The sequence below is a fragment of the Pogoniulus pusillus genome, chromosome 29, assembly GCF_015220805.1.
Source record: "Pogoniulus pusillus isolate bPogPus1 chromosome 29, bPogPus1.pri, whole genome shotgun sequence".
Classification (NCBI taxonomy): domain Eukaryota; kingdom Metazoa; phylum Chordata; class Aves; order Piciformes; family Lybiidae; genus Pogoniulus; species Pogoniulus pusillus.
This window is the reverse complement of record NC_087292.1, coordinates 12,435,138-12,455,238: the sequence shown is the minus strand read 5'-3', so window position 1 is coordinate 12,455,238 and position 20,101 is coordinate 12,435,138. Positions and strand designations below refer to the sequence as shown.

The 20,101-nt window shown below is 38.4% G+C and overlaps 1 protein-coding gene across 2 annotated transcripts in view; it reads right to left on the bottom strand.

Moving 5' to 3' along the window:
• Nucleotides 1–20,101, bottom strand: part of PHACTR3 (phosphatase and actin regulator 3) — a 108,094-nt gene that overhangs the window by 58,423 nt on the left and 29,570 nt on the right. Inside the window, exon 1 of one of the 2 annotated variants that reach the window (XM_064168063.1) lies at nt 19,266–19,353. The exons of the other annotated variant lie outside the window; for it this stretch is intronic. The gene's annotated coding sequence lies outside the window, so the exon portion shown is untranslated. Of the gene's footprint in view, nt 1–19,265; nt 19,354–20,101 lie in introns of those variants that run through there. 2 annotated transcript variants of the gene reach the window in all.

Genomic DNA, 20,101 nt, shown 5'->3' with positions numbered 1-20,101 from the left:
AATTCTTTACTGGTCAAGGGCCAAGAGAAATAAATGCTCATAAAATTTACTGTGGTGCTTATCAGTATTTGTCTGAAAGAAGATCAAAAGCCATTCCTAACGAGAATCTTCAGGATAAGGAATGAACATGGAAATTATTCAAAATACATGAAGCTGTCTCCTTTGCAGCTCTTGGAATCACTCCATTTCAGGATGTTTTTTTCTACTTTTATCAGCACTGAGAGAAAAATAAACTACCGAGTTGTAATCCTTGCCTTGCATAAGAGACAGAACAGAGTAGACAATGTCCCACATGGCAATCTCTGTCCATTAACTCTCTGTGTCACCCAGCAGCCAAGCAGGGAGAACAACTATGAAAGTTAATGCTTTTTCCTTTTGGTAATGTAACATATTGGCTGTGTCTACATTAGCAAGTAAAGCAGCCCATTAGAAGAGGGTCTGTGAACAGCTGGTCCTGAGTCTCAATATCTTCTGGCATGCATTTGTTATGTAGTGTGATATTGTGACTCTAAGCTGCCAGAGAATGAGCTCTTTCCTTACAAAGTGCAAAGGAAACAAGATTCTTTAAAACAAAAATGCCAACTGACCTAAGCAACCATGCTTCCAAAAATGTACTAAGAATTCCTGTATTTTCTTTCCACAGGAAGCATAATGATCATTATTTCTCTTACTAAATAAATTATGAGACTCAAAAACCTCTAAAAACACATGAAAATTCCTGTGAGTTGCTGGCACTGGAAGTCTCTAACTTTCATCAATACTTTGGCTCTTAAATTCTCGGTAAAGTAACAATTCCTTCCTATTGTGTTTCAGCCCATATTACAGCTTATCTGAAATGTCCATATATTACACTTCTATGTTATATATCCTTATGTTCAGAATGGTGTCTGTCTTCCTAGAGCACTTAGCAAGACATTCCAGCATCAATGAAACTGCAATGCCTAAATGAACAAAACAGATACAATGACAATTTCAGAGTTGCTAGAATGATCTCTGGTGGTGACAGGAAAAGCAGATTTACTCTTAATGTACAGATGGATGAATTTCTTCTAGCTTGTTCTTTTCTAAGGTTTATAGTGCACTGAACTGAGTGGAGAAGTTAACCAGTTCTACTGATTTCATTAACTGGTGTACTGAATATTGTATTTTTTTTTTAACTTCATAAAACATTCTTTATGCACAAAGTATTGTTGTTAAAATTCAGTCAGAAAAAAGCATCGCAATGTCTTTAAGTGGATACTTTCGAAAGAAGGGGAGAGAAGTCTAAAATAACATTTCAATACTCATGTTTTTTTTGAGGAGAAAGTTTGTGGGGCTGGTTAGGTTGTACAATTTACAGCTACACAGATCATATAGTAACCATTTGCAAACATATTTCTGCATTTTTTTTATTATCTCTAGGAATATTAGGCAATAGTATGCACAAGAGTGCTGTTTAATGACCACAGTGTTTACACTCTCTTGGAAAGAACTACCTTAAACTGCAAAAACAGAGAGGAAGGAAGTAGCAAGCACACATATCCAAAGCACATACAAAGAATGCCATGAGCTAAACTGTAATGTAGATGGTAACTGCTGAGAAATGGCTTTTTTAATATAAATTTTTAAAAGTTTCTAGCAGCTTTTGCATTTAAAACTTCATAGCAGCATTGGTAAAGATTCCCCACATCTGCCTTTAAGTGCCTGGAAGGTTTCCATAAGTGTCACTATGCTGCTAATGCATCAGGCATTGTCCTGCTCACCCTAGATCAGCCACAGATGAAACAAGAGAGGCTGTTCCGAGTTGCACAAGATTTTCCTACTAATAAATTTTCCTGTGCTTTTGTCAAGGAAACTTAGTGGCTGGGCCCTGCATAGTGGATGTGGAGCGGCTGAAATCTGCTTTGGTATAACAAACCTTCTCTGTGCTGTGTTTCACATCACACAGAAGCTGCCAATCAAAATCTGTTCTGCATGTTCTGTCTGAACAGGTATGATTGGCCCAGTTCTATATCTATAGACTTAATTTATAATGTTATGGTGTAAAACACAAATTTATTAGATACTGTGATATTGAGAAGTGTCTAGGGAGCACCCAATTACACTTCTATTCTACTGGTCAGTGCTTATGCAAAACAATAAAAAATAGCTACTGTTTGCAAAACTAAAAGTATGTCAGGAGGTTCTGGTTTTGTACAGAGAAATTCTGTAGATTTTATTGGCAATGGATTTTAAATTCTTTTTTTTCTTTTAGACTAACAATTGCAGGTAGTTCTTCGCTTTCCATGTTTTGATTTACATTTGAGTCATGTTTTTGAGAAGAAATCACCTAAGGAATGTTTTTCTAACATTTGCCTTTCATTAGCAAGCATATTTGAACTTTTCTTCCCTTTTCCTTCTTTTCTCTAATAAGGAAAATACATATATATATATATATATATATATTTTAATGCAAAAGGGATAACCAGATCTGTGGCAAAACTTTCATTTTATATACACAACAGAATATGAACTGAAATTATACCTCAGTGCATGAGGTTTTTATTAAACAAGTAAATTATACTAAACAAATCTTGTTCATTTCAACCATATCTTGGGCCTGTTTTTGTAAGTCTTACAAAGCCCAAACAGCATGGAAGGAAAAACAGCATGGAATATTTTTACCCTGTGTGACCTAAATTTATGTATTTTTTAGTTATTCCAAGAGAAAAAGAAGTGCAGTGACTACTCTCTCTTCTCAGTTTCTTTTCAGCTTTCATATTTTAACTGTGTTCTCAGCTGCCTGCATGAGTCATGGAGAGCTGGAAAAAAGACCCCCCCACACAACATTATAATAACTGCTTCCTCATGAGGAAGCCTATGTGTGTTTTGGGGTTATACCACTAAAAAGCCACAAAACCTCCTGACAGCTTCTTTGTGCCAGAAACCCACAGAAGAACTAATAAAGGAAGTGAGAATACCTTAGCTGCAAAAATTGATTTCTTATGAGTGTAATGAAAACTAAGATATTTGAAGATTTCCGTATCATCCTTTCTTGAAACTGATGCCATTGCTCTTTGGCATTTGCAGAGATTTCAGACTGCTGTTGACTTTGTGGATTGTTTTGTGTAATGATGGTATTGAATTTCACTGGTCTAAGCATAATTTGGATTTGATCCTGTGATGTTCCAAGAAGCTCTGAAATCCACAGGCTTTTATGAGAACTGGGTGTTCAGTGCTTGCCAGGCTGATCCACACTACTCCCAAGCTAACTTGTTCATCATTGCCTGTTCCTTCCTATACAGTGTAAGCTATACCCAAACTAAATCTCTGCTTGAAACCACCTATAATATTACATTTAGAAACAACAGGGGAAGCTCATGGCAGAAAACCATTCTTCATTATGAAATCTCATAACTTCTCTTAGAGTAAGCCAGATCACTCATACTTTGGCTCATGTCTAGAGTGAGTGGAGAATATCAAACCAGGTCAAGGACCTTGTGCAATAAAAAGAGGAAAAACAAAGAAAGGTCAACTTACTCAAGCATAAGTCCAATTCACTGGCAGATCAAATGCTAGAACAGTAAAAAAGCTGTTGTGAAACATATTAACAGAGGATATTGGTATCAAATGTGCCTGTTAGCTCTACTGCATTCATGAAGACATATGATTATGCCTTATATTGCCCTAATTCAGTCACATTAGCTTGAGTTTATCTGCCTCTAACACTGAGCTTCAGTTCTAAATTCCTATACATAAGGTTAGACAAGAAATCTGTCAAACTGTTCTACATCTCCCCATCAGACACTGCTCTCTTTCTCACTGGGCTACCCTTCCACTTCTCTGTATACATTCTACTTTTACACTCAACTCTGTTTTTTGCTCATTTCACCATTAGCACAGATCTGACTACTTATCCTGCAGGCAGCTTTCTCTTCCTGCTCAGCACAGCTTAGTAATCCTCTGGACAATAACAGTCTGACTTTAATCAAGACTATGCAAGGAAAGCCTTTCTTTGCAGAGAAGGCTTCTAGACGTTACAAGTATTCAGGATTCACTTACCACATTGGGTAATGAAGCAGAGCTAAAAATACCATATGTTCCTCTGACATTGCCCATTCATTACAATAAATGACTGAAATTTCTGTGACTGCAGAACAAAACATGTTTTGTGGTTTTTTTCTTTTAAGTGGAGCTGTGTATACAGCTCTTTGCCATTTGGAATATCCTCTTAATGTTTTACATAAGAGGATAACAAAGTTTATTTGAAAAAGGCAGAGAAGCCTACAGCTTGTTTTCCTCTCATTTTCTTAAATGAATGAGGAGAGATCTTAGAATGTGAGATTGCAGAAGTGTAACTGGCCAAATTTTCTCCATTATGAGAAAATATAGTGAGGAAATTTGTTGAGACTGCCCTTCAGAATATCACCTCTTAGGGGCAATTCACTGCACCAGATAAGCAGAAGTCCCTTCAATCATCTTCAAGCACTCTATGCAATCTGTGTAAGTCTGTTTCAGCAACTGAGATGAGGTTATCAAAGCATGAGAAAGAACTGACACATACAGCCAGATTGTTTGAGGATGTTTGTTTTAAACCACTTCACATAGTCTCATTCACTATTTTTTTAACCCAGAGAGATAATTTTTTCCAGTAATTAAAATTCTGACAGCACACTCTAGCCTGCACAACAAAAGAACCTACAATATTTTTAAAGCATTAAATAAAACCCATTAAAACCTCAATTTCTTCCTTTCAAGAGCTGAAATGATCTAATGCTATTAATAGAAGATTCTTTCTCTGTAGAAAATCTATTCTTCTATTTAAAGCTACTGGCAAAAGCTTGAAAGAGCAAAAAATTATGATTGTGACGTCTGGCTATCAGTATAGCCTCTGGATGGTGAGTTCTGATAGAGGCTCTAAAATGAATACATGTAGTTGCAAATAGGGCAGAATGATTGTCAAGACATCTATTCTCCACACAGTTGCACACAGTGGCTGCATACCTGCTATAAGCCTACTCAACTTGTCCCCTAGTGCTGAGGGAAGCAAATTCAAGGATACCAAACTAACAGCACCGAAAAAACACAGTTTTTTTCTTCATGCACAGAAATAGGCATAGCTAATGAAGCAGTGACTTCCTCATGCTGTTGATCAGCAAAGCCTGATCCTGACCTAAGTGGCCCCTGATTAGCAGAGCAGGTGTTGATCTGTCCCCATGATCTTCCTGCAGTGGTATGAAATCGACACTAGCTGCAGTGACATTTTGTGTGGGCACAAGATGAAGAATTTCTGTCACAATAAATCAGCAAACAGAATTATCTCCCTAGGTGTTTCAAGAGGACATTTTATACTGAACAGCTCATATCCTGCTTCCAGGCACCTGATCCATGAGACTTTGCTTCTTTGACATGTGCTGGCACTCGGTGATTTTGTTCACATGCTGACCACATGGTCCAGGTGCCATACTAGAATTTACTCCAGAGTTAAGAGTTACGTGTCTTGTGTGCTCCTCATGGAATTGCTTGGAGATCACATTTGCAAAAAACACATGAGTATGTTGCCCAAAACACATGATTCACAATAAAACCACCAAAATCAGAATAGAATGGTTAGAGCTAAAAATAAAGCACATATATGATTTTGTTTAATAAGGAAATGGAAATGAATGTTTGTAAACTGTCTAGTGAAGAACTGCACTAGAGATGTCTGAGTAAACCAAACAAGCCAGGGTGCTAAATATCACTGCAGCCTTTGTGTGCTTTAAATGGAGAGCTAAGAAGCACTGTCAGCTAGCAGGGCCCTGGATGGAAAGAGTCATATATTCCCATGATCGATGCAGGGCAATGAATTAGACACAGCAGCTCAGACTCCCTAATACAGTGTCTCTTTCACACAGTAGATAAGCCCTTAGAAGACACAGATATGAACAAGTAGGTCTTGGTTCACAAACTCTTAGGCTGACACTCAATAAATCTAGCTTTAGGGTGTTAGTATGAGATCAGAACTACCACAGTCCAAATGACACAAAGTGCAGGTCCAGTAGAAATTCACTCTGCCCTTGCAACTGTGTTAAAATAAAAACTGATCAGTCAAATTTGTTCTTTCAAACTTTTTTTGCTGGATCCAGGTATCATTAGTCTTCACAACTTGCACTTTATGTCATATTTAGCATTCTCTGTCTTCCCAAAGCTGGCATCAATCTGGCATAAAAGTACAGAGCTGGCATAAACTGTATGACAGCTCTGGCTAATTTGACAGAAATACGATCATTTGCCCATGCATCATCTGAACAAAACCTGTTCTGGTGTTAAAAACAATCGTGCACAGATTTAGTGTTAACATCAGCCTCTGATATGATGGCAGAGCCTGTCAGGCCAGAAGGTGATGTGAAACTACTGGAACATCTCTGCTGCTGCCCCAGCATAGAGGATTGGGTGGCAAGACACAAAATGAGGCATTACACAATGGCTCTAGCCTCTGTACAGATCAGCTCTGCTCAGTGACCTCAACTTCGAATGGCAGCTACATGCCACACAAACAGCAAGGACAGTATTTTCCTTATAAGTATCTAAAGGGCAAGTGTCAGGAGGATGAAGACAGATTCTTTTCAGTGGTGTCCAGCAATAGGACAAGGGGCAATGGACACAAACTGCCACAAGGGAAAAAAATCTTCACTTTGAAGTTGGCAGAGCACTGGGACAGGCTGCCGGGAGAGATTGTGGAGTCTCCATCTCTGGAGGCATTCAAAACCTGCCTTGACATGCTTCTGGATGATTTATTCTAGGTGATTCTGCGCTAGGAGGGGGTGACTAGATGATCTTCAGAGGTCTCTTCCAACCCCCATCATGCTGTGATTCTGCACAGTTCTGTGACTTTCACAGGTCCTAAGCCTATGCTGTGCAGCTGCATAGCATGGCAGCAAGGTGACACAGAACTGCCCCACTGTCAGAGTTGAAACAGACCACCCTTTTCCTCATATTTCTGTTTCTTTGGTTTTTGGCCTTGAGCTTTTTGCTTTTGTTTTACAAATGCCTGCATGCTCACTCTGTCCTCCTGAAATTAAGTACATATTCCATAGTGTGTCTGCATCTGTACAATACACATGTATGTGTGATATATTATATATTGTATTACATAATGATATATTTAAAAATCTAAAAAATAATCAAGGAATCTGCTGGCAATATGGATTTGATTATAAAATAGCTACTAGTATGGTAGGTCAGAGTGAGAGAGGGTTTGGGAGCTTGATTTTAGGGTGGCATAGCCAGCATCAGAACTCTTCTAAATCCAGCTAATGTACCTAGCAGATGTGCCCTAGCAGAATCGAGTGCAAAGTCAGACTAGCTCTGCTAGACAGATTCTAAACCATTCTCAATAATGCACTAATTCATCCTAGTAGCAGAGATGATGACTTCCAAATCAAACAAGATAAGGCAGAAGTTATATGTTAAAATTTGGCATCTATTACAATGCTGTCTTGAATGTTCATATTTATAATGCTTGAGTGCCTAAATGTACAGTGAATAGACTGTGAACAGAGTAGAACTGCACTTCCCACTAAAAGCTTTCTTAGCTCCTCTCACCTCTCCTGGTATTTTTTTCCTCAGATTTCTGCTTTGTTGGTTTTTTTTTTTCCTTTGGTTGGTTGGGTTTTTTTGTCACTTTATTTTCTTCCCTCCCTGTAGCATGCAGAAGGGCAAAGAGCGAAGGGCAGTGCTGCTTAGTATTTAGTCAACATTAAAACTGAAAAGCTTTGACAGTTGAGCATCAACCAAGCCCAAACTGGCAAAGGCTGCAAAAACCCAAACAGTTTCGAATGGCAAACTTTTCTCATTTGTTGAAAATGTTCTATGGCAGCTGCAGGGTATGCTGAGCCTGCCTAAGGGCAGATTTAACTTATGTTGTGACCGTTTAAGAAGGAAAACAACTCTCTTCTTCCACAATGCACTTTGATGCCCATCAAATAATTTTTACCATGACAGCTGTAAAACCACTTGAGACATACAAATTCTCCAGTAAAGTGGTCCTTAAGTTCTTGTTCTACAAACTAACCTGGATACTCTGTGGTCATGAAAAAAACTTGAAAACCCACAGGAAATAGCTTAGTGTCACCTACTAGCAACACATTTTCCAATTGTTTTCTTGATAAAACAGTCTTACATAATACTTTAAGTAAAACTCAATGTGTAGGGAGACCAGGTTGAACCAGGGCTAGAACATGAACATTCACTTCGGAATGTTAGTCCAGCACTCTGCCATTTAACTTCTTTTGCTAAATCCTGGAGCCCACTAAATTCTGACTGCAGACTGCAGTCACAGGCCAAAGAAATTCCACAGAGGTGCCCACTGGCATGCTGTACTTTATCTTGCTATGAGCATGAGAGAATTTAGCAGCTGTAAGGTCAGTACTATCCCAAGTGGATGCAAGCTGAAGGTGTACAAATGTACCTGTTTTAAACAGAGCTGAATTGTGTGTAAAATAACTGCACTGACAGTCACAGAAAAATATTTTCAGTGATTGTAGTGTGCAGCTGAGCATGATGTATGTGCATATTTAGACCTAATTTGATATATAGTTGCCACAGCTGTATGTATGAATCATATAATAGCTGTATTCTTGGCCAGTTCTGACTCTATACATGTAACCACTCAGTTACACAAGCAAAAGTAGGGATTGCCAATAGACACCTTTCGCAGACTCATTTAATCATCTCTCTTTGACATCGTGGCCTTAGATTCAGTGCAAACAGAAGGACAACTTCACAGTTCTCACAATTTGCAGAATGAGACCTTGCCATGCAAGCATAATTTCTTGCTACGATTTTTCTCAAAATAGATTAATCTTTGTAGAAAATGAGAGCAGAGGCTAATGAGGGTTGAGGCACAGATGGGATGGCACCAGTACCTACTTCATACAAACATAGCATAGTAATAGTTTCTATCATGACATTTAATAAACTCCAGCCCTGCTAGGATGCAGAGCTACAGGGGAACTTAGATTGAAGTCAAATATGATGCTGCCTGGCTGTATTCAGTGGAAATACAAGACACATGGCCTGTCTCGTCTTGACTTCTTCAATTTAATCACACTTTTAGTGACTAAACAGAAAAATTAAACAGTTTCTTTCTCCTCAACCACAATACTAATTTTCTTTCTATACTGTTTACTTTGAATAACCAGAGTTCATTTTTATGTCCCATTCAATGCTTCATTCAAAGAGCTTCCAAGCACCTTCCAAACACTATTTTGAAGATTCAGCAATGTTCATTTGTATACTGATAAGCAATGTAAATTTCCTGGAATGTTTTGCTCTCTCTTTTAGGGCAGCGGGAAGGGCTGTTTCTTGCTTTGCTCATGAATCCAGCTCCACTTCTCAGTGAGAGAAAAGTGAGAGCTATCTAGACCAGAATATAGTTATATTGTGGGTAGTGTATATATTGGCCCTCATTTAGAGATGGTGCCTAAAATGTAAATGTTATTTGGGATGTGTTGCCTTGTATTAGGAATTCTGAATAATGAACTACTCTGAAAAAAAAAATAGCCCAGTGGAAAAGCATCAAACTGCATTTTAATAGTTATGGACTGACAGATATGTGTTTGCATCTTGATACACGTGCAAATAACAGTCACTGGCATTCATAATGGCATCTGGTAAGTTGTTATGCTATTGTATGTTTGGGGGAAAATAATATGGTGTGTCTTTTGGCATAAATTGCCTTCTGAATAATCACAGAAGTGCATAAAAGCAATAAACATCTGTACTTAGCAAGACCAAACCCAGCTGCTTCACCTCAAACCATTTAAAGTTGTGAGTCAGAGATCCAGAATCACAAGACTGACTGATTAATAGACTGACTTTGGATTTTATTTTGCCTTCAAGAATTCTCTAGCCTAATGGCTGCCTCCTCATTTCTTGTTTGCAGCCAGGAAGATTTAAAAAATGGTCATCTGGTTCCTGATTCCAGAATTTTATATTCTCAAATTCCACATGTGATGTCTACTGTAAAATTACATTAGTTGACAGCTCTGCAGATCCAAAGGCTCTTTACTTCTGCCGTCAGTTCATTTGAGATAGCAATAGCTAAAGATGGAGGAAAATATTCTGTATAAAATATTTCAGTAATGCCTCTCAGTTGAAGAGTTTTCTTACTCTCTACCACCAGAAATACTTTCATTAATGTTTTTATTGAACTATTTGTTTCAGTTTCCTTCAGTTTACTGAAATATGAAACGCTGAACATCTCCTTCAAATGGGAATTTTTAAAATACTTTTTCAGAACTGCCAGCACAGTAAAATACCAATTTATTAGCACAGCTCCAAAGAGCTCTGCATTTGCAGTTTGTTGCAGGTGCTGTCTCGTTTTATTCAGTATAATTTGGTTTCGCTGTGCTAATCTCTCTGGAGTGTAGCATTTGTCACCTTTCAGATGATTGGTAAATGCTGTATTGAAAGGGAATTACCACTATCTTCCATTTTCCTGAGAGGAATAAGAAAAACTAGGAAAAGCTGTTGTTATCTGGCATAATGAGAGCTGAAAGGATGTTGTTGTTTCTCTCCACTTTGTGCAGGCATTCATAGCTGACTTCCAGTGGCAGTGCAGGTGTAACAGAACAGGTAAGAGTCTGCAAGGGGCCACACAAATCACCCAATCATATTTCTCTGGCAGTAAAGATGTGGGAGAGGAATTTCGCTTGCTGACACATGGATAGCATGAGTCCTTTGCAGTAGATCTAGATCTACTTTTAGAGAAAAATGTAGTGCTGTAAAAATAACATTAGGGTCTGACAGTTCAGTTTTTTGTGAGTGACAGAACTCATTTCTTCTTCAAGAACATTAATAGATTTTGAAAACAGACAATAGGAATTAATTAGTTTTCTGGCCCACGTGGTTATTCAGAAAAGCTTGGTAAAGTGAGTCACAAAGGCTCAATAACCTATGGTTTAATTTAAATTACATGACTTCTAAGAAACTCTTAAGATTTTCTGGGAAGGGAGATGAACTTTCTGTTCATAAGGTAAAAGAACAGGGAAGGATGGTGGGAGTAAATCTGAAAGGCTCTGGTGCACAAAATCTGGAGAAAGCCAGCATAAGCAGCCTCAGGAGAAAGTGGGATGGCACTAACCCATGCTTCATATTTTGATCCTGCCCTTTGTTTTAGTTTTCAAGTAATACTGACAGAAATGTTATAAATAAATGGATTAAGCAGAAGGTTGAGAGGGGGCTGGCTGCACTAAATATTACAAGAAACTGTCAGATTAGTCACATGTGACATTTTCCTCTTCAACCACTGAGAAACAGGTGAAACTGAGCATTTATTGCACAATTATACAGCTCATGGGATATTTAAACAAAGCAGTACTCTAACCAGATCAGGTTTTTACTACTTCATAGAATCATAAAGGTTGCAAAAGGCCATGCCCAGTAAACAATGTCCCAAAGCACATGTCTGCATGTTTTTTGAACACCTTAAAGGATGGTGACTGCACAATCTGGCTGGGCAGCTGTCCCAATGCTTGACCACTCATCTACTGAAGCAAATTTTGCTAATATCCAATCTAAAACTCCTCAGGTACAGTTTAAGGCCATTTCCTTTTGTCTTATCACTTGTAACGTGGGAGAAAAGATCAACACTCACTACCACCTCCTTTCAGGTAGCTGTAGAGAGCAATGAGATCTTGCCTCAGCCCCCTCTTCTCCAGACTAAACAACCCCAGTTCCCTCAGTTGCTCTTCATCAGAGCAGGTCTCTAGACCCTTCACCAGTTTAATTGCCCTTCTCTGGATCTCCCTCTGCTCTTCTCCAGCACCGCAATGTCTTTCTGGTAGTAAGGAGACCAGAACTGAACCCTATATTCAAGTATTCACAGGGCTTGAGTATTCATTATACCTGAAACTCACTCTGAGTTCATATTTTAGGCCTATATATATATTCCCTGAAATACATCCCTCTGCATATGTGGAGCATGAAAAATTAATTCCATTAACAGGTATTCTTTAAATAGGTCTCTAGAGTTCTGTGAGTCTGAATTATGCTGCATTTTCCAGTATCTTTTTAATTTTGCATGTTCCAGATAAAAAACAGTTTCCTTTAGAAATCATTACCCTCTTCTCTGTAATGGCGACAAGAGGGGGAAAGGATATTGAAAAGTTCCTCATCGGCATAAATAAATTAAAATCCCCACTTCATAGAAGCCAAGAGGAATGAAGCTGCTATTAAATGTTTTAAGAGGAAGCTGTAGGCAGAGATGACCAAAATGAAGCTCCTCTGTCTAAATATATTAGCGACTCTCTCCACACGTGTATTTTTAAATGTCAGACAATCTGTTAAAACTGAAACAACTTTGAAAGCAAGGTGGCTGGGAAAGGATTGTGATACAATGTATTTAAAGAACGGAGGATCATCTTTGGCATTCTGTATTTCACAGAATCACAGAATGGTAGGGATTGGAAGAGACCTCTGGCGATTATCTAGCCCTGCTAGACCCTGCTGAAACAGCTTGCCCAGGCTTGCATCTAGGCAGGTTTGAATCTCTGCAGAGGAGACTCCACAACCTCTCTGGTCAGCCTGTTCCAGTGCTCTGTCACTCTCAATGCAAAGAAGTTTTTCCTCATGGTCAAATGTGTTACAGTTCCTGTGTTCTAGTTTGTGTCTATAACTGGGCACCACTGAAAAGACTCTGGCCCCATTCTCATGACACTCACTCCTTAGGTACTGATAAGCATTGAGATCGGTTTTCTTTTCTCCAGCCTGAGGTCTCTCAGCCTTTCTTTGTTAGAGTGATGCTTCAGTCTCCTCAGCATCTTTGTAACCCCCACTTGACTGTCTCAAGTAACTGTCTGTCTTGAACTGGGAAGTCCAAAACATGACACAGTACTCCAGATATGGCCTTACTAAGGCAGAGGGGAGGAGAACCTCCTTTGTCCTTCTGGTCACACTCTTCATAATACAACCCACAGTACCATTTGCCTTCCTAGCCACAAGAGCACACTGCTGGCTCATGATGAACTTGTCCACATTTGCAGGTTAAAACTTGGCTTTCTGTTACTAAGCCCATTCCTGTATTTCTATTAACAAAGTTTTCTACTGAGGCTCCTTCTGTAACTTTTCAGGGATTTTGAAGTTCTGCAAAAAGTTTCACAGCAGTAATCCTGTGTCATCCAGCAAGGAAGATCTATGTACAGCATTTATAAACTTGTACAGTTCTACTTGCTGCAAATTGATGTTTAATTGGATATTTTTGCTTTTTTCATTATCCATCTTGCATGCATAATTGTCCTAACTGTGCCCATGGGATAGATTCACAGCTGTATATATAAACTGGACGGAGGCATCTGCTTGTACAGCTTCTCTGTAAATTTGAAGATGGATATGTAAGAGCAAGTACATTACAGTCAGTCTTGAAAGCAATACATGCACCTACATTGCAGAATGGAGAGCAACAATTCCTCTTTATGAGCTGAGTGACAATGACTGGGAGAATGCAAGTGAGACCCTGTGGCAAAAGCAAAGAGGTGCTTCCAGGAGCTGCTGTGGCACAAGGTATCTTTCTCCGAGTTAAGCGGGTTGCATTGCATAAGAGGCAGAAAGGATGTGGTAAATGTGCCCCTGACCTTTCAGCAATTTCTCATTCTGTGAAATGCCAGCAGTAGCTCCCATGAGCTGCATGGCTTAGCAGTAACTGGTAGGGAAACAACTAGTTAGGGTGGGGAATGGCTAGGATGAAGTCTCCCCAAGGAGCACAGCTATCAGCAGCTGGTGCTGCAATTCAAAGGGATTTTGTGGAAAGACAAGTCTGTAATGCAGGCTGCTGAAATCCCAAGTGTGTGGTAGGGACATAGGTAGACTGGACTGTCCTGCCTTCTTGTCCTGCTGACAGGACAGCCTAGTGTTAGGCTGTTCTCAGCTGATGTGCAGAGCTCTCCTTGGGCTTTTTGTCTACTAACATTTATGGTTCATGATTTTATCAGAGAATTAACAGTTTTATACTTGCCAAATGCTGTTATGCTATCAGGTTTGTCTTGCTCCTTTGGCTTTTGACAAGTAAAAGCTGTCCGACAGTGTTAATCATTTTTCCTGTACATTCTGAGATGGAAGCGTCTCTGTTTACAACAGCCCCCAAAGGCAACTAGCAGCACCCTTGCATAGGTTTGGTCAACTGCTGACCAGGTGAAATGATTCTAACAACTCTTCATTCACACTTCCCTTACTTGTCATTTCAAAGCAGCATTATTTGTAATGACATGTGGCAGCGTAGTTGCTAAATGCTTAGCAAAAATAATTATGGCACTGCTGTGACTGAGTGGTTCATGCAGAACTAGCTTTGGTGTATATATCAGGAAAACCTGTTGCTAAAGGGCAGCTCACTTATTTTTCAGTAAATCCTTATCAGAAAAGATTAAGTATTCTAGCATACCCAGTACTATCAGCTCAGGATTCTCCCCCAATTTTTATGGTATTTGCACTCCATAACGGAGTGGGTTTTTTCAGGCAAGTATCCATAAATTTGAGTCTATTTCCATTTCTTGCTTCACTTTTCATAAAGGCCATCCATGTGCATGGACCAAGGTATCCCAAACCTGGGAGCATTGACTGTACAGTCCTGCCATTAACATGTCTGGTGGCTTTGAGCAAACCACTTCCTCCCTCTGGGCTTCATTTACCCTCTGAGTAAATGGAATACAAATAATTTAATTTACTGTGAAAGGTATGACTACCATTTGCATTGTCCACTGGATTCTTAAGATAATAAATGAATGCCTGTTTAATAGAGAGGACACTTCTGGCAGTTCCTTTGGCAGGAGGATGCCTTCCCTGTGACAAGAGCTACTCAGCACCATTTTAGGCAAAGAGAAATCTGATGGCTTTAGTCATGCAGTGCTGATGGGGAGAAAATAAGAGAGATGCAGAGAGTTTCTAAGGTGATTCTCTACTCCTCATTTGGACACACTTTAATTTTTGATTGCCAAAATTATGTCTACAGTACCTCCATCACCTCCCCACTGCCATTCATAGTATTTTAGGACAGCTTTTCCCTGAGTCATGGCCATGTATTTCACCAAGGTTTCAAATATAGTATGTTTTAAAGGCCTCTTGTAGGCATCTTACTTTTGGGACTGCCTGTTTTAACGTTTCCTTTTTTACCTAATGATTTAAATTTTATGTACTCCCTTTGATAGAAATAAAGTACCTCTATGCTGAATGCATCGGGACTCCCGTCCCTCACAATTGTTATTTCAGTTGTTACTCACTTAAGACCTTTTGAAATGAGCCCTGAACACCACTCAAGATGAAATCCAGAATGGTATCTTTTCTACTTTATTCACTCAACATGCTTTTTGACTGAGATGGTTACACAAATATTAGCAACCTCTGTAAACAGGAACCAACCACATAGGAGAAATGCCTCCTTAACCCAGTCCCTGAAGAGCCTTTTGGAACAAATGTCTGTGTGCATAATACATTTTTTCCTAATTAGCATCTCTGGCAATAAGCCACTTGGGTGCATTTGATATGCTTTTATCTTAAGATTAAATTTGCATTTGCTGCAATGACATCTTCATTCTTGTTTTAGATCTCTGTCATAACAAGATTATTGTGTGATCCAGCCCCTCTTTGTATACGACTCAGGCTTATCTACTGTGATGGGCTCTATGATCATGCCAAATAAGGAGTATTTTATTTGTAACTTGCCTCTTAGAAGTAAAAAAAACATTGTTGTAAAAGTTTCAGGGCAGATTTGTTATTTTTTGACACCTTTAATATAAGCTGCACAAGCCAAGAAAATAATTGATCTATAAGTTTTCTGAGGAGACTGCAATTCCAATATTAAAAAAAACAAAAAGGGTCACTCAAGCTCTACATGACAGACTGAGGCACAGATTTTAATGATTTTTCCAAAGTTCTGAAGAGCTGGATATAGAACAGGTCCTTTCCTTAGTGCCATATTCCAACCACAAGTTTTTTTCCTACCACAGATAACTAAGGACTTTGAAAAAATACTTTTCCAAAGACACCTTTGGAAATTTGTGTTACAAACTGCCGCAACTCTTATGAAATCAGTTAATCTATTATTGATTGTATCAACTGAGCATCTGCCACAGGACTCTCCAGTAAGATTAAGTAAGTAAATAATAAACAACAAATGGAAGTGCTTCCATAAACATTAGAAATAGATAGTAACAGGATTTTCTGTGCCATGAAGAATTCTCTAATTTTCAAAATTTTTATTCTAAAATGGAACCTTCCTTTTTTTCTCAACGTGTGGAATTCTTCAGGTCACAGTAGGAACTGTTGTCTAAATCAGGCCAGTCATTCATCTAATTCAGTTGCAGCATTTTCACTATTAGATTCCTTACCAGCTGCTTTAGTGAAAGGCAAGTCTTTATTCTGAAGGGCAAAAAAGGGATGAAAAATGTCATGGCACTGCAAAGCTACCTCTCAGACATCGCTTTAGGAGATTAGAAATAGAAAAAAACAAACTGCAACAATGAAGTAAAGTGATTGCTACAAATCAGGCACCAATCTAATTCAGTTCACCACATGGACCTCTGGGATTTTCATACTTTATGTGCTTAATCAGATTTCATAAAATGTCCATTCATTAAGAAAAACATTTCTATTTCCCCAGGTTAGTAGATTTCTTTCTCCAAAAATCTTTTTACTCCACTCTCTCTCTCTTTACCACAAGACCTATTCAAGTTAAAACCACAGAACAGGAAAATACTAAGACAAAACTGGAAATCTTTGCTCACTTTCAGTCAAGATTTGTTCCCCTCTAATGCCACAAGAGGACTGAGAAAAAGGGTTACAGCCACACTAGTGTGAAGTCGTACAGGGCAGTTACCACTGTAACAAGAACACACTGAAGTAAATACCATGATGCCCCCCATATAAGCTCTACTGTAAATCATTTTCAGCCCCCCAAAACCTACAGAAATCACAATCTGTTATGCCAGTGTTGCTCTGTAACTGCAAAATAGTCCCAGATTTCCAGCAAAAACAATGATTGTTGGTGGGAAAAAACTGCCACACATTTGAGATCCATAAATTAATCAAGTGTAATTTATCAGTTTGCAGTATCAATAATAATCTAGCAATTGTAGCAAGCTCTTGTGTATAACATTTAGTGCTTACAATACAGTCACTACACATCCATACAGGTGTGAGGACTGGAGACGCTAGGAATTACAGATGATAGATTCAGTCTACCCACTAATACTATAAACCATATTGTTCATTTAAAAGGAGATTAAAATATGGTATCTAGGTTTACTTAAAGAAGATGTTACTTCCAAGAGTGACCTAAGGTCTCCTTAACCACTTAATGTGTATCATTTATTTTTTCAAGGGTGCTCTTAACCTGGTTTTCAGCACTACAATTCATGGCATTGCCTCAGAAACCATTCATAGGGTGAAAAATTAAGGCCAAACAGCTGAGTTAAAATAGTTAAAGTTAGAGCAACTTCCTAATTGACTTTATCTTCAATGCCCATGTCTTAAAACTCTGTCACAGCTTTAGACTTAAGAGAAGAAAAAATGTGCCTGGGAATGGTGAAGTTAAGATTAGGAATAAAAAAGAGAAAGATCTGGAGCTAAAATTTCCAGAGACTTGAAACTACAGCTGATGTGGAAGTCTTCAGGTAGGTAAGAAACCACAACAGAATTTAATAGGCATTCCCTAAGCATATAAAATGCTGCCTTATCTAATCCTTATGGAAAATCATTGTATACAGCTAAGCAAGGCAGTAAAAAAATCAGTAATTTCAAATCCTTCTCTGATGCTCTGCAGACTCCCCAGCTATGTAAGGTGGACACACATCACCCCGCACTACTTAGTGCTTTTGTGGAGCAGGTAGTGTAGTGATAGGTAGTACCAAAAAATCTTCTGAGTGTACCAATACTTCTGCCTTCACAGATCAATGGAGAAAATGTGTGTGATCATGCACTTAAAGGCTGCATCATAATGCCTGTGCAGAAGGAACCTAATGAAGGTTGAATAGGCAATCATAATTCTAGCATTTCCTAAGTTTTTTAGTTCTAGCCTTTAAAATCCTAATAACACACTCTTAATATAGTGGCCTTCCCGTATATAATTATCTGAAAGTATGTGTGCGATGTTTTCTCAGTATCTGGGAACGTTTCATGTTGTGCTTTAAAAAGATCCTGAAGAATAATCATTATTTAACTAAAACATCTTTGGTTTTCTTTTCATTTTGCTTTTGTATGGAAGCCACAGAACAGCTTCTCACATACCAGATGAATAATGTGTAGGAAGAGTGAGATAGAAAGGAAATTGATTATTTATTTTTTTAAGTATGTGAATTTAATTTCACCAGGCACTTGCTTTTAATCATAATGTGGGGGGTTTTTTTTAAGTATCACCTTCTGAATGCTTCAATGAGTTGTTTTTCTATGTTACTGAAAAAGTCTATATTTCACAAAATAATACTTTTCTATTCAACTTATTTTTTCAGCTGTAGGTTGAAAATGAACGTACATGAACGTCTTAAGTACTAGGAAGCAAGAAAACATGCTTCATCTTCAAACTATACAGCAAAATACTATCATAGCCATACTGGGCAACTGTTAGACAACCTGACCAGTTTCAAAGCTTTCAGAGAAGTAAACCTCTTATGTGATTGGATTTTTTAGGGAAACTAATTTTCTCATCAGTGCCAAAGGAAAGAAACCTGCTATCCAATACATATATGAACTAAAAAGCATTGCAACACTTGCAGTCGGAGATATTCCCCATTCCCTGTACCCTCTACTCTGGCTTTTCTGCAAGATAACTGTTAGACATAAATCTCTCTCCCTACTGAAAAGTGTGCATATAGATATTGAAATGGAGCACATGTAATAGTTATGCAATTAATCTGCTAGCACCATCACTGATTCCTAGTTTTGGAGCAATACAATCAAGGGTATGTAATGCATGATTTTCAGAGCACAAAGTATAAAAGAAGAACCCCACTTTCCAGCTAAAAGAGAGCTGATGGATTTATTTTTTTTTTTTATATATACTCCTAACAATCACAGAGATAACACACTCTTGCATAGTTTTTCACAAGCAAAACATCACAGGAGTCCTAATTCCTTAATGTTAAAATCTAGCTCCATTGTCGCAGTACAGAATCTCAGTAACATGTTTTAAAATTCCCAAAGCTTTAGGTTACATAGTATCCAGTCACTTCAGTTAAAGCTCCAAATAAATATGAGAGACCAGTTTAACAAGTAAGGCACCAGTAGCAGGAAGTATCAATCTGTTTTTCTATTAGTTTCCTCTATTCCTTGCTACTTACCTCTGAGTGCTGCTGTTGCTTGGAGCACACAGAATGCAGCAGCTCAATCTGAGGAAGAAATTTTTTTTTTCCCTTTCAGCCTCCGTTGGTGCTCTCCCTTGAAACTCCTTCACTTTTTTCCTTTCGAGTTGCACAAAAATACAAGGATGGATTCCTTGGGCTCCATCCCAGTCTGTTGATATTATGTAAAACAGATGAATGTGTTTCCTTTTTTAACCATGAAAATCATGTCTTCTCTGACAGGCGCCTGGATCGTTAATAGTATACTGTATGCAACTGTGAAAGCCCACGTAATGCTCAGAATTGGGCTCAGGTTTCTAAATGAAGAACCAGATGAAAATCTGCAAAATTACTTCTCTCTGTTGAAAAGTTCCTCTTTTCCTCTCCCACAGAAGCTGGAATACACTATTTAACCAATACGATTTTTTCATTGGAAATGCTAGAGATCTCTACACTAGGTTTAACACCAAGAGCAAACACATTGGAATTGTTCTGGTCAATAAAGTGCTTCTAACCTCACTCTAACTTAGGTCAGCGACCACATCAAATCTGTGATTCCTTTCTCCCAAGGCAATTTTGTTTTACAGCACTGTCAGCAAACTGCTTCAGCACTGTTTGAAAAGATTCCAGCCTAAATTACAGTAGCGAAAGCCTGTTCTAGGCTTTTCCCCTACTGTTTTTTCTAGAATATTTAAATTTCATATTATTCCCCACATAGGCTTAACCATACTTCCCAGAGTGCAGGAACACAGTCTTTCCTTCCTGTAATCCTAAATGCCTTCATTAGAGAGACTTAACACTGAAGTGTTTTGGAAAAGCAGATGCTCTAGGTTTAA